The following is a 12,643-nucleotide window of genomic DNA, read 5'->3' on the forward strand; positions in this document are numbered from 1 at the left end:
CTGCAGTATGACTTTGTCTGCTTTTGTTTGTTGAAGATACTGTATACTGTTGTCTGCCTAGCTATTTTCATTAAAAACCCACATACTCTGAAACACATACACCCCCTGGTTAGAAAAGCACTGTCACAAATCTACCTTAAACAATAGCTAGGTTTCCGTCCAATTGGCAACAGATTTTATACTAATATTCTAAAATCTGCATGAAGAATATGAGCACATTTTCCCCATCAGTGGTATGTTTCCACCAAACTGACTTGTTGCAGATAAACATCAGTGTGTGATGACGTAGTGCACACAAAATGTACTTTTTCGCTTAAATTTTCATGTACCAAATAAACATTTATAAAGTTCAATGTGTTTCCATTGCACTTTCAACCCACCGCACTTTCAACTGTCACAAAAAAACAGTATGGAAGAAAAGTATGAAAATGTCTGCACTCACTACAGTGACTCGCTCTGGATAAGAGTGTCTGCTAAATGGCTAAAATGTAAAAACTGTTGAGTTAAATAGCAAATGTGCCAACTCTGTTCTTGACACGTGGTGCTCTGGGCTACAGTTTGCAGATATAGTGCAGGTAGGTGGTGCAGGTAGGCTAGTCTAAATGATGAGATTATTATGGATTAGAGCGAGAATATTTTTATTTGTCAAACGGCAGTCAAGCATCGATCGTCATGTCACTAGAATAAGACCCGCAATATTTATTGGACTGGACCATCATAAAGGCATTTCCACCAACATTTCTCACAGAATACATTTTACAGACACAAAAAGATCCCACCTTGTCAAACAACACATTATCTGTCTGCATTTATAAAATTGTACTAAAGCTTCCTGTGTCCATCGCAGCTGTCGTGATTTTTTAAAATACGGTATAACTTTACTCGCATAAAAACTGTTTAGTTTATAAACCTGCTTACATTCGACTAAAGATATCAACTCTTTATCACATTTTAGGGAAGACTCAGATGCAGACAGTGTCGAAGTAACAAAATGTTATTACTAGAACCGGTGTAGGCAAAATAACAGATCAAGGGCAGGCAGAGGTCGTTAATCCAGATCAGAGTCCAAAAGGTACAAAATGGCAGGCAGTCTCAGGGTCAGGGCAGGCAGAGGTCAATAATCCAGGGTGGTGTGACAAGGTACAGAACGGCAGGTAGGCTCAGGGTCAGGGCAGGCAGAGGTCAATAATCCAGGGTGGTGTGACAAGGTACAGAACGGCAGGCAGGCTCAGGGTCAGGGCAGGCAGAGGTCAATAATCCAGGGTGGTGTGACAAGATACAGAACGGCAGGTAGGCTCAGGGTCAGGGCAGGCAGAGGTCAATAATCCAGGGTGGTGTGACAAGATACAGAATGGCAGGTAGGCTCAGGGTCAGGGCAGGCAGAGGTCAATAATCCAGGGTGGTGTGACAAGGTACAGAACGGCAGGTAGGCTCAGGGTCAGGGCAGGCAGAGGTCAATAATCCAGGGTGGTGTGACAAGGTACAGTGACAGGGTCAGGGCAGGCAGAGGTCAATAATCCAGGGTGGTGTGACAAGGTACAGAACGGCAGGCAGGCTCAGGGTCAGGGCAGGCAGAGGTCGTTAATCCAGATCAGAGTCCAAAAGGTACAGAACGGCAGGTAGGCTCAGGGTCAGGGCAGGCAGAGGTCAATAATCCAGGGTGGTGTGACAAGGTACAGAACGGCAGGTAGGCTCAGGGTCAGGGCAGGCAGAGGTCAATAATCCAGTGTGGTGTGACAAGGTACAGAACGGCAGGCAGGCTCAGGGTCAAGGCAGGCAGAGGTCAATAATCCAGGGTGGTGTGACAAGGTACAGAACAGCAGTCAGGGTCAGGGCAGGCAGAGGTCAATAATCCAGGGTGGTGTGACAAGGTACAGAACGGCAGGCAGGCTCAGGGTCAGGCCAGGCAGAAGTCAATAATCCAGTGTGGTGTGACAAGATACAGAACGGCAGGCAGGCTCAGGGTCAGGGTAGGCAGAGGTCAATAATCCAGTGTGGTGTGACAAGGTACAGAACGGCAGGCAGGCTCAGGGTCAGGACAGGCAGAGGTCTATAATCCAGTGTGGTGTGACAAGGTACAGAACGGCAGGCAGGCTCAGGCTCAGGGTCAGGGCAGGCAGGATGGTCAAAACCGGGAAAACAGGAACTAGAAACAGACAGGAGCAAGGGAAAAAATGGTGGTAGGCTTGATGAACAAAACGAACTGGCAACAGACAAACAGAGAACACAGGTTTAAATACACTGGGGATAATGGGGAAGATGGGCGACACCTGGAGGGGTGTGGAGACAAGCACAAAGACAAGTGAAACAGATCAGGGTGTGACACTCTTTAAATGCATGTTTATTATACCATATTTTTTAAATTGACAGATTTAAAGCTTTGAAATGTTTCTCCTTTTGGAGTGTCTTAACTGATGAGCACTTCCCAAAATGAAATGGACAGTTTTCTAGGAGAAACATGTGATATTGTTGCACTTTTTATTCCAAAACCAAATTCACAAATCAATACTGTTCTGTTATTCATCACATTCTGAACACATTGATGGGGCTAATGCGGCAATAGTTCAACTCACGTCACCCGGTAGAAGAACCCATTGCCAACATTGCTTCCAAAGAAATACAACATACATATTCAACAGTACAAATTCACAACACTCAGGTCCTTATTTTACTTCTTATGGTATAGGGGACGCTTGCGTCCCACGTGGGAAAAAAACAGGGAAAATGCAGCACGGGCAAATTCAAATAATGATATAAAATCAAACAAAATATTTCAAACTACTTTTGTAATACAACTTTAGGTATTTTTAAACGTTAATAATCGATCAAATTGTAGACGGGGCAATCTGTATTCAATACAGCAAGCAAACAAACCATGCTCCTTTTTACGTCTTGCGCAACTCTGAATAGTGTAACGTTGTTCCAGGATGTGCTTCTTCTTCATTGTACAAATGAATAACCTCAACCAAATTCCAAAGACTGGTGACATCCAGTGGAAGTGGTAGGAACTGAAAAATTGTTCCTATCAAATATCCCTTGGCAAAGACAACTGAGGGAGCAGTCAGAGGCAAAATAAATAAATTCTGAACAGTTAGTCCTCGGGGTTTTGCCTGCTACATAAGTTCTGTTATACTCACATACATGATTCAAACAGTTTTAGAAACTTCAGAGTGTTTTCTATCCACATCTAGTAATAATATGCATATCTTATATTCCTGGCATGAGTAGCAGGAAGTTGAAATTGGGCACGCTATTTATCCAAAAGTGAAAATGCTGCCCCCTATACCTTAAAAGGTTTTAACAAAGAACTCGGGCGCCTATCCATGACCCATTAGCAAGTAAACCTTCACTCTCATTGGCAGAGACTGCGCACAGCATGGCGTAGTGGAGCATGGCGAGTTTAATGTTCTGAGGGTTCTTTAAGCTTTTGGACATAGGTTGTATCCCAAATGATACCCTATTCCCTATACAGTATACTACTTTTGACAATGGGCTTTGTTGCCATTTTAGAACACAGCCCTAAACTCCTGATTTGGCAACAACTTGACAGCAGGGAGTGGGCTCTCCAGGACAGCCAGCAGGATGGCTAAGTCCCTGGGTGTCACACACACCAACGCATACACACACACACACACACACACACACACACACACACACACACACACACACACACACACACACACACACACACACACACACACACACACACACACACACACACACACACACAAAATTCACTTGGTGTCAGTCAGCCAAACATCCTCCATGCGCACAACAGGGTAAACTGTACAGGGATGATCCACACAGCAGTATGACACCCTGCCTAAAGGCAATGTAGAAGGAAGACAATATAAAAGCAGACATTTATATGGTCAGAACAACTTGTTCAGTGTTGTTATTTCAAATTGTCATGCAACATCTGTAGCCTTAATGGCCACATCACTTGAATTGTTTTATTTACCTCAGAAACACAAAGGTGTCTGTCTAAACGATTAGAGGCGTCATTTAAACCACTTGCACATAATTAGATGGCTCGGTTTGGCCCTGCCATTGAATAAATAAATAATAGTAAGCGTATCCCACCTATTAGCTAAAACCAGTGTAGACAAAATACTATTAGGTAGAGAGGCCTATTCTCCATGAGCAGCAGGGCCAAGAATGTATTTTTTAATTTAACCTGGCAAGTCCATTTCTTATTTACAATGACGGCCTACACCAGCCAAACCGGATGACACTGGGCCAATTGTGCGCTGCCCTATGGGACTCCCAATCACGGCCGGTTGTGATACACCCTGGATTCAATCCAGAGTGTCTGTAGTGACACCTCTAGCACTGAGATCTAGTGCCTTAGACCGCTGCGCCACTCAGGAGCCTTGAGGAAAGATAATTTCCATTGTTAAGGCTCTGCACTGCACACTCTGCACTGCAGTCCACTGGAATCCACCTGAATACTACAAAAAAAGATCTGGGTTAAGATACTATTTGAAATATTTTAAATAGTTTGAGTGTTTCGCTCTAGCCTAATTGGAGGGTCAGGTGGTCGAGGTTTACAGTTTTGGGACTATTCTATTGGTCCATTAAGCCAAGCAAGTTCAATCAAACACATAAAAAGTATTTGAAGTGATTTCAAATCAGGGGTTGGAACCGGTTCAGGGAACAGAACCAAAAAATGGAAAATACATTTTTCAAGGAACAGAACCAGAACTGAGAATGAAAGTGATCTATACCGTTCTGGAGCAGAAACATAATTTTAAAAGCATGGGAACAGGTAAATACAATTAATTATTTTCCAGTCTCACAAAAAAAACACACAACAAAGCGCCTATGCAAAGCCCTCACTGTAACACAGAAACTTGCCTGCCTGCCTGCCCGCCTGCCGAAATTAAGGAGAGATTTTTAATTAGAGAAGAATTAGGGTAGGGATGGTAGGGCGGAGGAGGGGGGGTGTGTATAGAGGGGGAAAAAGAGGGGAAAGGTGGGATTAGAATTTATGCAAAATATTAAATTGATTGAACCTACAACCTATCTGCAATATTAAAGCTGATCTACCCCCAACCCCAACCCAGAAGTTTTTACATTAGACTTATGCGATGCTTATTGGAAAAACGACTTAAAGGTTGACACTGACATAGCCAGTCTTGTGTAAAGCTTCATTCTCCCTATGTCTTTTCTACTAAGGATGAATCAGAAAAGGACAGTTTCTGATTGGCTCAATGGACTTCAGGTGTTGTATACACACACAAACAATGTTGATCATCATCTTGTTATTGTCAGAGGATGTAAAAGAAGAAACAGGCCGAGTAAGGGACAGTGGGGTAAATTGAGCCATTTTTTTTGCATTGAGCATCCCTCTGTCAAGGGAAATATAGTATTATTTCTAGCAAATATATGTAAATACATTTCAGAATGTTGTGTATCCCTGGAAATAATCCAAATTAATGTAAACACTACAGTTTTGAAAACATAGCTTGTCCAAAAAAAGTGGTCTCTTGGCACAACTTACCCTGGGTATGGGGTAAGTTGAGCCACGGGACGGGGTAAGTGAAGCTGCCTACACATTTCTGTACTGAATGAAATACTACCACTACCATTTTAAAACCTTGTCTATCTGTATTTCTCAAACCCAATTCAACACAATCCCAATCGCTTTGTTGTGTTTTAATCATTTTAATCATCTTTTAAAACAGGCTTTACACCTAATAAACACTTTGTAACTTTCTTAACACTTTTAACGTAGGCCACCCACTGGGCACAGACGTCTAGTTTTGATTTACATTTGGTTGTCAACTAACGTGAATTCAACTTGAAATAAACAATAATGTCACTCTGTCATTGGATTCAGGTTAAAAGTTGAGTGACATGGGCCTCCCGGGTGGCGCAGTGGTCTACGGCGCTGCATTACAGTGCTAGCTGTGTCACTAGAGACTCTGGGTTCGCAACCGGGAGACCCATGGGGCGGTGCACAATTGGCCTAGCGTTGTACGGTTTAGGGAGTGTTTGGCTGGCAGGGATATCCTTGTCTCATTGTGAACTAGTGACTAGGTTTACGGTGTTTCCTCTGACACACTGGTGCGGCTGGCTTCTGGGAAGGATGCGCGCTGTGTTAAGAAACAGCGCGGCTTGGTTGTTCCAGAGTTTGCCTCTCCTGAGTCTGTGTGGGAGTTGTAGCGATGAGTCAAGACAGTAACTACTAACAATAGAATAAAAATATATATTTTTAAAGAGTTGGGTGAGAAAAATACTAAATTCCCTTACGTCAATGACTTCTTGCAAATCCAATCAGTTTTCCATGTTGACTCAACTGTTTAGATACAAGCATCTTGAAACCTCTAACACAATAAATAAAATTGACTTGATGAGAAACCATTTTTTGGACTTATCTTGCTCAACACTTTTTTCATGTAGTTTCTTTCTTCACAGATTCCATGAAATGATGACCTCTTAAATATTTGGTCGATTGATTAATTTTAATTTTGTGTATGGCTTCCTAGAAACTTTCCACTATGTAGGAGAGAGTTGAGCCAAAGCGGTAAGTTAAATGGAGCTGGCTGTAATTACGAAATTTAACATCACAACTTTGAGGCTCTATTCTAAAACAAGACTTCCTGTCTTCAAACATTTAATCAAAATGGTCTTCAAACGCTAATTTCTCTCATAAATACACACAATCATGCAGGTGACATGTAGCTAGGCCTAGCACTCCTAGCCATAGAGTGCAACAATATATTAAGGCTAGTTATGGGTTTCGTAACACAATGAATAACATACGAGAAGCTTTTGTGTAAAATAACTGAGTTAAACATGAAGGAAGATAATGTTTCAGACATGATTAGACTGATTCCCTGTGGAAAGCAGACCTGTGTTCAAATATTGTTTGAAATATTTCAAACACCTTTAGCATTTACTCTAAATCTGCCTTGGGTCCCAGATGGGCAGAGTTTGCACTTTTATAACTATTTTATCAGGCCCATTGAGCCAGGCTAGCTCAATCAAGCCCAGATAAAGTATTTCAAAAATATTTCAAATAGTATCCGAACCCAGATCTGTTTCAGACGTGATTAAGTCCCTGTAAAGAATATTAGTGTGAGGAGAAGTGCTTCTTCTAAGTGTTTTATTAACCACTGATGGGTAATGAGATTTATCACAAAAGCAATTAGTGGAGCCATGCTGACTGGAGAAGGAGCCATGAGTATCTCTCAAAAACAGGCAAATGCACTTGTCTTTCCAGTGCGTACACATACTGTAGAAGAGGAGTGTCAAACATATGGCCCATGTAGGGAGGCGAACTCAGTATACGACACATTGGGGTGGCTGGCTTCCTGGTTAAGCAAGCAGTGCGGCTTGGCAGGGTCATGTTTTGGAGGATGCATGGCTCTTGACCTTTGCCTCTCTAAAGGAGAGTTGCAGTGATGAGAAAAGATCATAACTGCCAATTGGGGACAAAAAAATAAATAATTAAAATATATATATCAGAAAACGATGGATAGAGGACTATTTATGGCAAATTTTGATGCCAATGATATATAACCAATTTTCAGTGCGGCCCACCAGACCTTGTGAAGACCAAAGGCAGCACATGGTGCAAAGTTAGTGCGCTGCTACTAATAGAGTATCTCGTTGACAGACATAAAATGACTGGTATTATTAAGTGGTAAGATAATACCAGTTATCTTACTTGCCAGTTATCAACAGGGTAGTTTGGGCCCTGGATGCTGATTGGCTGAAACAGCATTCCAGTCGTGTCTATATCAGACAATATACCATGGTATGAAGCAAAACTTCTTGTTTACAATTCAATTTAAGTTGGTAACCAGTTTATAATGACAATAAAGCACCTCAGGGGTTTGTGATATATGCCCAATATACCACTGCTAAAGACTGTATCCAGGCACTCTGCTTTGCGTTTTGCATAAGAACAGGCCTTATACTGCATCCATAACCAATTGGGAAGTTGGTAATTACCCGTTTTGAAGTCGTAAATACCAGTTGGCTGCATTCACATGCTTTGAACTTGTTGAGAAACGGCAATTGGCTAATGGTCAACAAGCTGCGTCGTACAGCTATTATGCTTGTAAACAAATTATAGTGTTCAAAAACCATACTATTGATAACTTTTAATAAATATATATTTTTCGTTACATTTAACTTCAGAACATGCTGTATCGAGATAATTTCGTCAGTAGGTGATGTCAGAGGTCAGCATTTGAGAGAAATCTGAGATTAATTTCCCACTTGTAATTAAGTGTTGGAGGGGCATGCAGATGGATTTTTCCAGTCATATAAGGTAAATACCACTTTGCCAATTGGTTATAAATGCAGCATTAGGCATGGTATATTGGTCAATATACTACACCCCCTTGGGCCCAATTGCATAATTGTAGTGTCTGTCAACAGACTGTGGGATGTGACAACTTTGTTCCGGTGTACAGATTTTGTCTTCACTAATCAGTTGTAAAAATCCAAATGATGCAAGTGTCTACATCTTTAGACTGGTCAGACCCTTCAGGAGGGCGGTCACGCATGCTAGCAAGGCAGAGGTCTTGGGTTCGAACCTCAGTGTGAGCCAAATCAGGAGGAAGTGGTACTTGCTAAGCAAGCAGCGTGAGGTCCTTTATAGTTGTGCAGTGACCTGGATCTATAGTTGTGCATAGCTAGCTTTACGTGTGGGGCTGACTGGTAAGACGCCTTAGGAGGGTGGTCACGTGTGCTAGCGAGTCAGAAGTCTGGGGTTTGAGCCTTGTGTGAGCCGAATCAGGAGGAAGAGGTACTCGCGAAAGGCGTCTGCATATGTAGCCGATGTGAAGTTAGTTAGCTAGTTAGCGGTGGTGCGCGCTAGTGGCGTTTCAATCGGTGACGTCACTTGCTCTGAGACCTTTAAGTAGTGGTTCCCCTTGCTCTGCAAGGGCCGCGGCTTTTGTGAAGTGATGGGTGGCTGTTGACGTGTGCAGAGTGTCCCTGGTTCGCGCCCAGGTCGGGGCGAGGGGACGGACGTAATGTCTATACTGTTACACATACATACAGTAGGTTCAGGTTTGCTCCTATCTGAACTCAACTAGGTGAAGTGAATATCTATGCACGCATACTCCCTTAATATACCTTCGCTTGAAAAACGGAAATATGATTTATTGTTTGTCCCTCTTGAGATGCCACATAGTCAGTACACTTCCTCAAAATAAAAATAACTCAAGAAATCTGTAATTAATTTAGCCATTTTTGACTTTGGCTAAATGAACACGAAAACAAACAAAAACGTCACAAAATGGCGTCATAATATATGCGCAAATTGTTTCCACTGGGAAGCATATGTTAAACTTAAGCAAGAAGTTTACGTCCTTTACACATGCACACAGGCACATAAAACAGACACATGCACGCACACACCTCATCACTTGGATCTGCTGTACTTCAAACATTTGACATTGCACACCACCTAGTGATCAAAAAAATATCCTACACCAGGGCTCTTCAATAACCAACCCTTGGGCAGAGTAAGAGGAACCCATAGCCTCATGTTGTCATAGCAGGCCTCTATAACCAGTCAAGGGCCAGGGTTAAAAAGGGATGTTGTGTTGCATGACTGTTATTACAAATATTATAGAATCAAGAACATGTGACAGGAGAATGATCTGGAATAGAGAGAAGATTCCCTTTAACTGTGATCAACAAAAAAAGAAGACTCTTCAATGTGTGCAGTGCATCCAAGCATGACATTAAACACACTTGGGAAAATAGATTGCAGTGGATTCTCTTTTCTTTTTATTGAACATACTGCGTACTCGTTCACCTCCAGCACCTGCTCAAACTTTGCAGATATATATACTGTACCCCCTTGGATTTCTTCACATTTTTTTGTTACAAAGTGGGATTCAAATGGATTTAATTGTCATTTTTTTGTCAACAATCTACTCAATACTCTGTCAACGTGGAAGAAAAATGTATATATATTTTTAAAGATGGAATAAAAATGAGAACTCAAATATAGTCGTTGAATAAGTATTCAGACCATTTGTTTAGGCAAGCCTAAATTAGTTCAGGGGTCAAATTTGGCTTAGCAAATCACATAATAAGTTACATGGACTTAGTCTGTGTGAAATAATAGGGGTTGACATGATTTTTGAATGACTACTACTCTGTCCCCATACATACTGTACATCCGTAAGGTCCCTCAGTCAAGTATTGCATTTCAAGCACAGATTCAACTACAAAGACAAGGGAGCTTTTTGAAAGCCTCATAAAGAAGGGCAGTGATTGGTAGATGGGAAACAATAACAAATCACACATTGAATATCTCTTTAAGCATGGCCGTGGATTATGTATTAAATCACCCACACACACAAAGATATAGTCGTCCTTCAGAACTGAGCTGCAGGACAGGAATGAAACACTCAGGGATGTTACCATTTACATTTACATTACATTTACATTTAAGTCATTTAGCAGACGCTCTTATCCAGAGCGACTTACAAATTGGTGCATTCACCTTATGACATCCAGTGGGACAGCCACTTTACAATAGTGCATCTAAATCTTTTAAGGGGGGTGAGAAGGATTACTTTATCCTATCCTAGGTATTCCTTAAAGAGGTGGGGTTTCAGGTGTCTCCGGAAGGTGGTGATTGACTCCTCTGTCCTGGCGTCGTGAGGGAGTGTGTTCCACCATTGGGGAGCCAGAGCAGCGAACAGTTTTGACTGGGCTGAGCGGGAACTGTACTTCCTCAGTGGTAGGGAGGCGAGCAGGCCAGAGGTGGATGAACTAAGTGCCCTTGTTTGGGTGTAGGGCCTGATCAGAGCCTGGAGGTACTGAGGTGCCGTTCCCCTCACAGCTCCGTAGGCAAGCACCATGGTCTTGTAGCGGATGCGAGCTTCAACTGGAAGCCAGTGGAGAGAGCGGAGGAGCGGGTGACGTGAGAGAACTTGGGAAGGTTGAACACCAGACGGGCTGCGGCGTTCTGGATGAGTTGTAGGGGTTTAATGGCACAGGCAGGGAGCCCAGCCAACAGCTGCAGTAATCCAGACGGGAGATGACAAGTGCCTGGATTAGGAACTGCGCCGCTTCCTGTGTGAGGCAGGGTCATACTCTGCGGATGTTGTAGAGCATGAACCTACAGGAACGGGCCACCGCCTTGATGTTAGTTGAGACATAGCAGAGACCAATTGGGTGTTGTCCAGGATCACGCCAAGGTTCTTAGCGCTCTGGGAGGAGGACACAATGGAGTTGTCAACCGTGATGGCGAGATCATGGAACGGGCAGTCCTTCCCCGGGAGGAAGAGCAGCTCCGTCTTGCCGAGGTTCAGCTTGAGGTGGTGATCCGTCATCCACACTGATATGTCTGCCAGACATGCAGAGATGCGATTCACCACCTGGTCATCAGAAGGAGGAAAGGAGAAGATTAATTGTGTGTCGTCTGCATAGCAATGATAGGAGAGACCATGTGAGGTTATGACAGAGCCAAGTAACTTGGTGTATAGCGAGAATAGGAGAGGGCCTAGAACAGAGCCCTGGGGGACACCAGTGGTGAGAGCGCGTGGTGAGGAGACAGATTCTCGCCACGCCACCTGGTAGGAGCGCAAAAGCGTGGGCCGCGCCGGAGATTTGACTTCGGAGAAGGAGGATCTGATGGTTCACAGTATCGAAGGCAGTCGATAGGTCTAGAAGGATCCAGGAGAGAGAGTTAGCTTTAGCGGTGCGGAGCGCTCCGTGATACAGAGAAGACAGTCTCAGTTGAATGACTAGTCTTGAAACCTGACTGATTTGGATCAAGAAGGTCATTCTGAGAGAGAAGCGGGAGAGCTGGCCAAGGACGGCACGTTCAAGAGTTTTGGAGAGAAAAGAAAGAAGGGATACTGGTCTGTAGTTGTTGACATCGGAGGGATCGAGTCTAGGTTTTTCAGAAGGGGGTGCAACTCTCGCTCTCTTGAAGACGGAAGGGAAGTCAGCGGTCAGGGATGAGTTGATGAAGGTGAGGTAAGGGAGAAGGTCTCCGGAAATGGTCTGGAGAAGAGAGGAGGGGATAGGGTGAGCGGGCAGGTTGTTGGGCGGCCGGCCGTCACAAGACGCGAGATTTCATCTGGAGAGAGAGGGGAGAAAGAGGTCAGAGCACCGGGTAGGGCAGTGTGAGCAGAACCAGCGGTGTCGTTTGACTTAGCAAACGAGGATCGGATGTCGTCGACCTTCTTTTCAAAATGGTTGACGAAGTCATCTGCAGAGAGGGAGGAGGGGGGCCATTGGTAATTTTAAAACAGTTACAAAGTTCAATGGCTGTGATGGGAGAAAACTGAGGATGGACCAACAACATCGTAGTGACTCCACGGTAATGACTTAAATTACAGAGTTAAAAGAACACAAATATACCAAAACATGCATCTTGTTTGCAACAAAGCACTAAATTATTACTGGAAAGAAGAAACAAACACAACAAAGGAAAACACTTTTTGCATAAATACAAACCCTTATGTTTGGGGAAAATCTAACACAACACATCACTGAGTAACTGCCTCTTTGTTTTCAAGCATGGTGGTGGCTGCATCATGGTATGGGTATGCTTGACATCGGTAAATACTGGGGAGTTTTTCCAGGACAAAAAGAAACAGGATGGAACTAAGCACAGGCAAAATCCTAGAGGAAAACATGCTTCAGGTTGCTT

The sequence above is a fragment of the Oncorhynchus keta genome, chromosome 36, assembly GCF_023373465.1.
Source record: "Oncorhynchus keta strain PuntledgeMale-10-30-2019 chromosome 36, Oket_V2, whole genome shotgun sequence".
In the NCBI taxonomy this organism is placed as follows: Eukaryota; Metazoa; Chordata; class Actinopteri; order Salmoniformes; family Salmonidae; genus Oncorhynchus; species Oncorhynchus keta.